The sequence below is a fragment of the Primulina huaijiensis genome, chromosome 3, assembly GCF_012295235.1.
Source record: "Primulina huaijiensis isolate GDHJ02 chromosome 3, ASM1229523v2, whole genome shotgun sequence".
In the NCBI taxonomy this organism is placed as follows: domain Eukaryota; kingdom Viridiplantae; phylum Streptophyta; class Magnoliopsida; order Lamiales; family Gesneriaceae; genus Primulina; species Primulina huaijiensis.
In genome coordinates this window covers 26,142,853-26,154,283 of record NC_133308.1, presented here as the reverse complement: position 1 = coordinate 26,154,283, position 11,431 = coordinate 26,142,853, and the positions used below count along the sequence as shown (strand labels likewise).

The following is an 11,431-nucleotide window of genomic DNA, read 5'->3' as shown; positions in this document are numbered from 1 at the left end:
TGTCCCTCCTACTGATTCAGTTGCCCGCATTGCTCATATTGCTGATATCAAGCAGCGTTTAATGGAAAGATCTCCATCTCCAGAAGAAGAACACTTTGATCTTGAATCTGAGATTGACACACTGAAACGGAATGTTGACAGTCTTTCAGAGATCATCAAGAAGTTATCCTATGAACATGCTGGTGAAGTCGATGCCACCAAATTCTTCCGAGAGCGCGTAACGAAATATGTCATTAACACGGCAGAATCGTTGGCAAAGCTTGAAGTTGAATCCGACCTCTTCAGGAAAAATGTTTTGACTAGTCACGCCAACATCGTTCTTGGTCAATCTGATGTTCTTCGAACTGTCTCTGAACATGACGTGTCTCTTCGCTCAATCTCCACTAAAGTTGAAGCTACTGATTCGAAACTAGAATCCCTCGAAGCCAAGATTGAGTCTCAATCTCAATCTCTTCTATCCATTAATGATCGGGTTTCGAATCAAGTCCCATTTCTGGAGATGATGAATGATAGCATTATCCATCTTACTGGGCGAGTGGATGATTTACTCGATCGTGTTGATGCCAAAAAAGGGGAATCAGTAAGTAGAACAGAAGGAAGGGCCGAAGAAGGCAGATCTGGAGGACAAGCAGAATCTTCATTCAGAAGCCAAGATCCTCAGGATGAGGATGCATTGTGCAAAGATATCAGAACTGATGAATAATACTCTTTTAAGTTCTGCTTTACTGATTATTTACTTATTGATTATTTGGTTATATTTGTTATCTGCTTTCATATTCATCGTTACTAACTTCTAGGTTTTGGCATCACCGCAAAGGGAGAAATTGTTAGACTTAATTTAATTGCGGTGATGAGAGTCAAAACCGGTAGATCATGTTAGTATAACCAGAAGACAGTACATAAGCAGAAGTTTTCATATCACCTTAACAAAACAGTACTCTTCGAGTACTTATCAGATTAGAAAATCAGAAGCAGAACTTGACCTTTACTAGAATCAGAACTTATCGAACATATATTAAATTTTACCGTTACTTTACCGAGTACGAGTATTAAATGCATCATTAATACTGAACAAAGTCATTTAATACGTTTTACCAATTTTGGTATGAAACAAGATTGATTATTCTGAAGCTTTCTGCAGGAACCTTTTTCAATAATAAAGCTGATTCTATCAGAAGTCAAAGAAGTCGTTTTGTTTATAGACGCTGGAATCAAGACTTCTATAAATACACAAGATCAATGACGTTTATAGGTTACCCCACCTGAACTCAACAACGAACACATTCTCTATTATACAAACGTCGATTTGAGCACTCAGAACTACTTATCATCTTCAAGCTCAATATACAGAAAAGCAGCACACGCTTCATAGTAGATATCTAATCTTTAAAGATTATATTGTGCTGACTATTTTTTACTCTACAAGCTATTCACGTTACTATATCTTTGAGAAGAGTCTGTAAACTGGAAAAGAGTCTTTTCCAGTACTCTGCTGTATTTGTTTTTACTGTGTTGTGTAACTAATAGTTTCAGTAGGCTAAGGGTAAGCCCTACTGAAGTGGGTGTGTACAAGTGTTGTACTGCAAAATCCAAAGTCTTTTAATGATACCTTCTGGAAACAGAAGAAGGGGAGACGTAGAAGGTTTTATCTTCGAACTTCCAGAAACAACCACTGTTCTACTGCCTACTGTTCTATTGCATTTCACCGTACTCCATTGGATCGTTTTCACACGTACTTTTGTGATCTGGTGGACTTAATTTTGAACAAGATAAGCTATAATCTCTAACATGATTCTAACACCCTTTGCAAAATCACCCAACAAAGGAAAGAGTTTATTCACCCCCTCTAAACTCTATATCGATCCTCAACACGTTTAATGGGTTATTTTAATTGAAAAAATTGGCCGTTCGATTTTTATAATTTGGGGAAAGATTTCAATTGAAAATAAGATTAAAAAAAAAGGTGCAAAATGATTGTTTTACTTTGATTTGAGGGTGGAGTCTTCCAAAAAAATAATTTAATTGTAGAATTTCTTACCGAAATGGTTATATAAAATAGTGCAATTTGTCAAATATCCTAACAAAATAGTATACACATTCAAAGTAAAAATTCTTACAATCATCCTTGGTAATGGGAGTCTCAGCCAATTCCCTTGCAGCTACCTCGGAGGAAATGAGAAGAAATGTGGCAATTAAAATGCCAAGAGATAGAACTCCCTTCAACCACATATTCGGTTTGATTTTGAATAAGAATTAATGTAGGCATATTCAAGTCTCTGATTTATATATATAGATGCAAAATTTTGATATTATGCGTGGGCCCTTGTTTATTTGGCTGTTGGATGTCTTTAATTAGCTTTGTATTCTTCTAATTTCGTTTAATTAACGAAAATAACGTGCATCTACACAAATTGTTCACTTCACCTTAATGAACGCCAGCCTATAATATTCTATATTACTTTGTTCCTTTTTTTAGGACATGAGAATTTGTAGCTATTATTTTTCGATGTATACTAGGTAAACTCTCGAGATAACACAACAGTCTGCAAATTAAGCTAATCATGTAAACTACACTGGACAATATTTGTGCGACATACTCGTCCGAGAAAATGTTAGCAGGGGAATCGAACTCCTATCATTGTTCAAGTGATCATGACCTACACCAACTTGGACACCTCTTTGGGGCGGGGACCGGCGGCTATTCATTTATGTTATTTGATGGATACAAGACTCAACCATTATTTCTATTTAATGAGTGAGATCGAGTTTTACGGAGAAATTAATTTTGATGTGGATGGTAAATCTATTGGTATTTAAACTTCTTCTCTTATTAATTTAAATGAGTAAAATTAATAACTATTTTAAAATTATTCAAGATAATCCATATAATTTATCATTGTATTTCATTTAATTTATTTATAATATATATATGTTGTGTGTCTTTTTTTCCAATTTATTTTAGATAGTAAAAAATGAAACATGAATTTATTTATGTTAGTTTATTTATGTTATACCCACAATATATGTTGTTGTGTGTAAAATACTAGTAGATAACTACGAAAATTCGTTATACGATTCCTACGAAAGCGAACTTCTTGGTACTTTCTTCGTAAAAGCATCAACTTGTAAACATTCAAGAATTTAACAACTAACACGTAGTAGTCTTTAATTTGGTTGAATATTAAGATATGTTGGAAATATGGTCTTTCCCAGGGGCGGAGCCACATGCTTGAAGCCCGAGTGGCTCAATTTTTTTAAAAAAAAATGTATATGTAAATTTTGTATAATTTTGGAATAATATGATATTAATCCAGGCAGATCAATTTAAAATATTAAAAGATTCTAGAGTTTAAAATTTCAGCCCGGACATAACCATATTTCTGGCTCCGCCATTTGTCTTTCCTCTTGTATGTCATTTGAAAAATAGTATACCTCTAGAGTTAAATCCATGCATATTTCTACATGGCGTTTGAGGTATTTGAAATAATTTCAAATCCATTTGATTTTTTGGATATATTTATATTGAGTGAATATCAAAATCTATCTTCATTTTTTTTAAAAAAATTTATTTTTGAATAATTTAGATAAATATAATAGTCATTGATATGATTTTGAATATATCTAAAACAGTTGTCATTTCAAATGCATTCTTTAAATCGTTTTTTATGTCAATCAAAGACATGCATTTGGAGATAATGATATCTAAGATTTAAATTCATCTCACTTATTTGAACACACTTGAATTCCATAGATTTGAAATCGTTTATTTCACACTTTTAACTTGTTTATTATTAAAAAACATAGATTTCAAATTCCTAATAAAATGGATGAAAATCCTTTCTCGTATCTTTTTCTCAAACCATCCAATTTCTCACTCTCAAGGGCAAAACAATTATATCTTCTATTCATTTGTTCTCACAGCCGATTACTAATTAATAACTTAGTTATTGATGAACATAAAGAATTTCCCACACATTAAAGTCTCAAATACATGCAGGTTTTAAGTCCATTCTCAAGTTGTCGTGGTTGTTTCTGTTGTGTTCCTCCACTCCGACAAGGCCACACCCATAGGTCTCTTAGTCACTCTATAGTTTTCAACCCATTTGGTGGCCCTTCGACACCACTTCTTGCAGCAGAAACTTCCAAACCTAGTACCAGAAACAAGATCAAAACTATGGAAAGAAGAAATCGGATTTTTAACCCATTTCAGTGTTTAAACAGCGTCATTAATTGAAAATGGTGGTGCTATATACGATACTTCGAGTGCTTTGGTGTATGAATTGTCCTACTTTGTTTTTTAAGGTTTCGAGTATTAACTTTATTGATTATTATATTGGCCAACCTTGAGACTAGTGTACGTATAAAGAGGCCATCAAGATTGAGTCATAATAAATAAATGAAGCATATTAAATGTGTCCTAATTATGGCTTCCACTAATTTATTTGATTGAACTATGAAATATAGGACTGTTACAAAATGTTTTATCTCAATGATCCGCTCACTTATTGTTGTGAATACTACCAGAACTTAGACTCTATATTACCGCAGAATTGAGTGCAAAAAGTGCAGTGAGATTATAAACTAGTTGGATTATCACAGATTCAAGAAATACGAAATCAAATAACAAGCATCACAAGATAACAACACAAGGAATTACGTGGTTCGATACATTCGATCTATTTTTCCTGTGGATTGGTTCTTTCTTGGTGATCCTGATGAGAGATAATATTGTCTTTAACTGCTCAGCTCAGTCGGTTATATACATGCATGCTTTTTCTTGTTTTGTTCTTTGCACTCTCTCATGAGTCAGCCGGAAAATGCCTCACATATATTGGTACTGCTGATTGGACTTTATGCCACTTCAACACACTGGATTGATTAACACCTCCACCTTGTTATCAATCCTCATTCTACTCTAGCTCATTGCTCCTCCCTCATGGCCTTATCTTCAAGGCTCTACTTCTGCCTCAGCTTTTAAATTGATTATGTTCAAGCAGTGTTGCAACTTGTTAATCGGGAGCGCCTTTGTGAACATGTCCGCTGGATTATCAAGTGTGCTGATCTTCACCACTTGTATCCTTCCTGTCTAAGTTACTTCTCGAACAAAGTGTAGCTTAACATCTATGTGTTTCGATCGTTCATGAAAAACTTGATATTTATTAGACAAGTGCACGTATCCCATCTTTTATATATATAAGATTATAGGTATTCCATATAATTTCCCCTTTCTTGCTTATCACATCAACCAAAAATCATGTCCGTTTGCAACACATTCTTATCATTATTAATGCTAGAGAATAGTGTATATGATGAGGTTTGCAACAACTATTACAATTCAATCAGAAAATGAAGGGAATAATTAGAAACAATCTATATATCTGCATCCGATCCAAGTCAACAAAGTTAGTCATTGTTTGTAACAATATGATCATCGTTCCAGAAAAAAATTGACCCACTCACGTGACTGCTAAAGTCCAATTTCACAACCATCACTTGGTTAGATTGGTTTTTAGCTTGAGTCCTTCACTGACTTAAGCATCGGAGTGGTCACGCCGGACACCCCCTCCGATGCCCATTCACGTGGTCACTTTCTTGGTTGCAGATCCTTTCATCCACCCCAAGAAGCAAGTTTTTGATCCAGACGTTTGGTTCTCTTTTCCTCTACTATATTGATAGCAGATCCGGTAAGAGTTCCTGACCCGGTTTCTCCATTTCACCCGGATTGCATAAGTGCATTTGAATTTAAGCATTTTTATTGTTTAGATAACTTAAATAAAAACTTTTAAAATTTGTGTCCTATTTATTTACACTATAATTGTATTAATCACAATGGATTTCAAATTTTCTTTATTTTTAAATCATGGCAAGTTGCATTTCAAATGCTTGTAACTGTAATTTTCCACACAAGGATTTTCAGCTACTTTTTTAAAATTGGAGGGCTTAATAGCTTACTAATTTTTCTTAGGAGGTTTTATGCAACTTTGTAAATTCAATGGGCATCAACAAATAATTTATTCAAGATCTTGACAATATTTTCGTCAATTTAGATGATAAAAAAAAATGGTTCAAAAATCATGACAAGTTGCATCTCAAGTTCATTTTACTACAATTTTCCACGTAGGGGTTTCTTTTTTTAAAAAAAATTTACATAAAATAAGGTTAAAAAATAATGGCAAACTGCATCTCAAGAGCAGAACCAGGATTTTAGAATCAGATGAGTAGAAAAAATAAATAAATAATTATTTTTCGGTGGAAAAAGTTATCATATATTTTTATGTTTTTAATGAATGATTAAAAAATTATATTTAAAATGATATTATTTAAAATTTTCTGTGGGGGCAAATTAAAGGTCGCTTTTCTCATTGCATTATGTAAGTCGAAGTCTTGTTTCTGTACAGTTGCATGCCTTCTTGGGATCAAGAATAAACACATGATAGAGAAGACTTGTATTGTATAGAAGACTTGAGATATGTACAAATAAGATTTCACTAGATTCTTGAGCATGAAAATGGGTGGTACATGCTCTAGAGGAAAAATATCTTTTGTTAGCTAAATAAGCTTCCATTAAATTCATTTTTTTAATTAGAATAAGCTTCCATTATATTCATTTTGTTCAAAATTAGAATAAATGTTTTAAAATATCTTTTGTTAGCTAAATACATTTTTTTGCTTCAATTTCAAATCTACTCATCAACCTAATAATTTCACATCCATAGCTTTCAAATAGGCATCAAAATCTATCAATCCAAACACAACCTAGTAAACTTCGGTAGAAAGTTAGTGGCCAATATTTTATGAACATGATTTAGATGAAAATATCTATTTTATTTTGCAAGGAGACGTGTGCAATCTTTCAATTCACTCTTGGGCCATGGGTTTCAAATTTTCTATCTTAGAGAAAAAATAAAATAGAGCAGCTTGTAGATATAGAGGAAAAGGATACGAATGAACCAAGGGTGAAGAATAAATAATTGACAACTAGGGAAACTTCGGAATTTTTAGAGGTAAGTTAAACTATTTTGATAAAAAAAAAAAAATATTAGAGTCACAATTTTCTTTTTCAAGGGTAATATAAAATAACAAAAATAAAATAGATTTAATTGAATTTAATGTTATTTTTGTAATGCAAAATATTAGTCTGAGTATAACTTTAAGTATATATACACACAAAATTTTTCATTTTTATATAAAGCTATAAAAAATTATGTTGAAAATATTTGTAATTATTTGGGATAGTTTATAGTTGTTGTTCAGATTATATATGATCACTACTCATTTTGGAGAATAAGTTGTACGTTGAAGACTTTTCATATAAATTTGACAGAACCTTTTATATTTCCACAATCAATTTCTTCTTTCCAATGTTATGAGACACATTCTTCGACATTGTAACTCGAATAACCACTAATAATTGTCTATCAAAGATATTTCAATTGACATTTGATATATCCTCAAGTTTCTTCCCCTCAAGTGGTAGATGCAACTTTTAATCGAACATATAGTTGTCGATCTTTATTATCTGGAAGGAGAAATTTTTGCCATCAAATTTCACAATTTCATGTATCATTTTTAAATTCAACATATCGCTATGATACTAGTTGTTTGAATAAAGTCTCGATTTTAATTATCTAAATAGATAAAAATTTGTAAAAATAAAATAAGCACAAGAATACACAAGATTTGATAGTATTTCACCTAGAGTTGCGTCCACTTGACACGAATGCAAATTTTCACTATATTGAAATCAATAATGCAATGAGAATTGCAAGAGTCTCTCCTTTGAGAAATATTTTCTTGCTCTCTCTGTTTATGATAATGATACAATAATTGTTATCAACCAATATAAATAAGAATGAAATATCGGTAAGTATTCTTCAAATTTTATGATTTAGAAAAATTCAATGAAAATACAAACATGATAAATGTTTTGGATTTTAAGATAAGAACACACAAGTACAGGCAAAAATTAAATATAAAATAAATCAAGTGATGAGAAAAATTTTGAGATGGTCTATTTACCTCCATTTGTATTTATATATATGCATCCAAACATTGGTAAGTTGAGTTCAACTACCCTTAAGCCATTGCATTTATCCAGCGATTCACATTTATTTTTTTTTTTTATCGCAAAACTTGTAATATTATTGAGATTAAAAAATATAATTGGTTACAAGATTTACAAACCAATAAGAAAAATCTCAGAGCTTCCAAACAAAAGAAGTAGAATGAGAAATAGCAAAAGACGCCAGTGAATCTGCAACAGCGTTCGCCGTGCGTCGAATGTGGTTTAAATGGTTTGGCCGCATTTATTCTTATATATGTGAGTTTCATTGTTTTTTCTGTGCATACAAAAATAATGATAGTTGGATAAATCTTACGATAATACCCTGATGCTATCAACAATCATAATAATAGTAATAGTAATGATAACGATAGGTGTAATAACAAATGTTTATATAAAATAGTGCAAGTTGTCAAATATCCTAACAAAATGGTATACACATATTCAAAGTAAACATTCTTACCTTTATCCTTGGTAATGGGAGTCTCAGCCAATTCCCTTGCAGCTACCTCGGAGGAAATGAGAAGAAATGTGGCAATTAAAATGCCAAGATATAGAAGTCCCTTCAACCCCATATTCGATTTGATTTTCAATAAGAATTAGTACTGTAGGCATATTCAAGCCTCTTATTTATATATATAGATACAAAATTTTGATGTGGCCCTTGTTTATTTGGCTGTTGGGAAAATGTCTTTAATTAGCTTTGTATGCTTCTATTTTCGTTTAATTAACGAAAATAACGTGCACCTACACAAATTGTTCACTTCACCTTGTGCACGCCAGCATGTAATATTCAATATTACTTTGTTCGTTTTTTTATGACATGAGAATTTGTACCTACTATTTTTCGATGTACACTAGGTAAACAGTATACCTCTGGAGTTGAATCTAAGAATATTTCTACATGGCGTTTGAGGTATTTGAAATAATTTCAAATCCTTCTGATTTTTTGGATAAATTTATATTGAGTGAATATCAAAATCTACCTTCTTTTTTTTTTTTTAATTTTTTTTGAATAATTTTGATAAATATAATAGTCATTGATATGATTTTGAATATATATAAAACAGTTGTCATTTCAAATGCATTTTTTAAATCGTTTTTTATGTCAATCAAACACATGCTTTTGGTGCTATATACGATACTTCGAGTGCTTTATTGTATGAATTGTCCTACTTTGTTTTTTTAGGTTTCGAGTATTAACTTTATTGATTATTGACCAACCTTGAGACAAGTGTACAAAGAGGCCATCAAGATTGAGTCATAATAAATAAATGAAGCATATTAAATGTGTCCTAATTATGGCTTCCACTAATTTATTTGATTGAACTATGAAATATAGGACTGTTACAAAATGTTTTATCTCAATGATCCGCTCACTTATTGTTGTGAATACTACCAGAACTTAGACTCTATATTACCGCAGAATTGAGTGCAAAAAAGTGCAGTGGGATTATAAACTAGTTGGATTATCATAGATTCAAGAAATACGAAATCAAATAACAAGCATCACAAGATAACAACACAAGGAATTACGTGGTTCGATACATTCGATCTATTTTTCCTGTGGATTGGTTCTTTCTTGGTGATCCTGATGAGAGATAATATTGTCTTTAACTGCTCAGCTCAGTCGGTTATATACATGCATGCTTTTTCTTGTTTTGTTCTTTGCACTCTCTCATGAGTCAGCCGGAAAATGCCTCACGTATATTGGTGCTGACAGGAGTTTATGCCACTTCAGCACACTGGATTGATTAACACATCCACCTTGTTATCAATCCTCATTCTACTCTAGCTCATTGCTCCTCCCTCATGGCCTTATCTTCAAGGCTCTACTTCTGCCTCAGCTTTTAAATTGATTATGTTCAAGCAGTGTTGCAACTTGTTAATCGGGAGCACCTTTGTGAACATGTCCGCTGGATTATCAAGTATGCTAATCTTCACCACTTGTATCCTTCATGTGTCAGTTACTTCTCGAACAAAGTGTAGCTTAACATCTATGTGTTTCGATCATTCATGAAAAACTTGATATTTAGACAAGTGCACTGCACTTTGACCGTCACAATGGATGCAAACTGAGTCTTGAATTATTCCTAGCTCATTCAAGAATCCTTGAAACCACATCCCTTCACTCCTTCAGTGACCGCAATGTATTCAGCTTCCATTGTGGATAGTGCAATGGTTGAAGCATCGATTTCTAGCATACTGTAGCAAAGTCTGAATCTACATACTGTCCCCTCGTCTTCACTACATCTGGAGTACTATAAACCAAGACCTATAGATCTTTTTACATATCTTAATATCCACTCGAGTGCCATCCAATGTTCTTTGTCAGGATTGGACATGAATCTGCTCACTAGGCTATTGGCATGTGCAAGGTCTGGCCTGGTACAACTCATGGCATACATTAAGCTGTCCACAACACTAGCATATGGTATGAATTCCATATAATTCTTTTCATCTTCAGTTTGAGGGATCTGAGAGGCAGAGATTTGAAATGATTTGCCGAAGGGCTTTTTACTAATTTTGAGTCATACATATTAAAATTGTGCAAGACCTTCTATATGTAACCTATTTGTGTGGTAACAAGAGACCTTCTTGCTCTTTTTCAGTGAATTTCCATTCCAAGGATCTTCTTGGACGAACCAAGATCATATCATCAACATACAGTAGCAAATAGATATTATTTCCATTTGACAGCTTCTTGTGATAGACACACCAGTCATATTCACTTCTTTTGAAGCTATGTTTTTGTTGGAAATTTGAATCAAATTTAGAGTTTGAATAAAAATTATGTCTCATGAATGTGAGAGTGTCTTTTGGCTCTCCACATTCTTAAGTTAATTGTGGCTCATAATTGTAGAAATGACTTTTGACTTTTCGCATTCTTGAGTTAATTGAAGACTTTTGGCTCTTCATATTCTTGAGTTAATGTGAAGATTAATTGTGTTAATTAATCTTGCATTACTCTTGGTGTGCATTTTGAGGCTTATAAATAGTGTGATCATTTCCTCATTTCATATGCATAAAAATGGTTTTTACACTAAAGATCTCTTTCAAGCATTCTCTTGTATTTCATATTGTTAGCTTTCCATTTGGCCTCCATTAAATCTCGGTGATAAAGTGAAGGTATGTTTTCGGTTCGCCGGTGTAGTTACTTCGTGCTAAATTGCTGCAAGGTTTTGCCGTTGTATCCTGGGAAACAATTGTCTGACGAGATCCTCGAAGCACTGTCGGAGGGGCAAATCTGTTTTAAGGAAACTGTACTTCGTACAGGTACTTCATACAGGACTCGGTTTGATTTACTGTTTTATTGTTGTTATTTTATACACGATATCCATACTTTCAATAGTATGCTCATTTTCGTAT

The 11,431-nt window shown here is 32.8% G+C and overlaps 1 long non-coding RNA gene across 1 annotated transcript in view; it reads right to left on the bottom strand.

Moving 5' to 3' along the window:
• Positions 1–2,402, bottom strand: part of LOC140974124 (uncharacterized) — a 9,583-nt gene extending 7,181 nt beyond the window's left edge. Inside the window, exon 1 of the long non-coding RNA XR_012174731.1 lies at positions 2,118–2,402. This is a non-coding gene — a long non-coding RNA (uncharacterized lncRNA). The remainder of the gene's footprint in view (positions 1–2,117) is intronic.
• Positions 2,403–11,431: the final 9,029 nt, after the last annotated feature.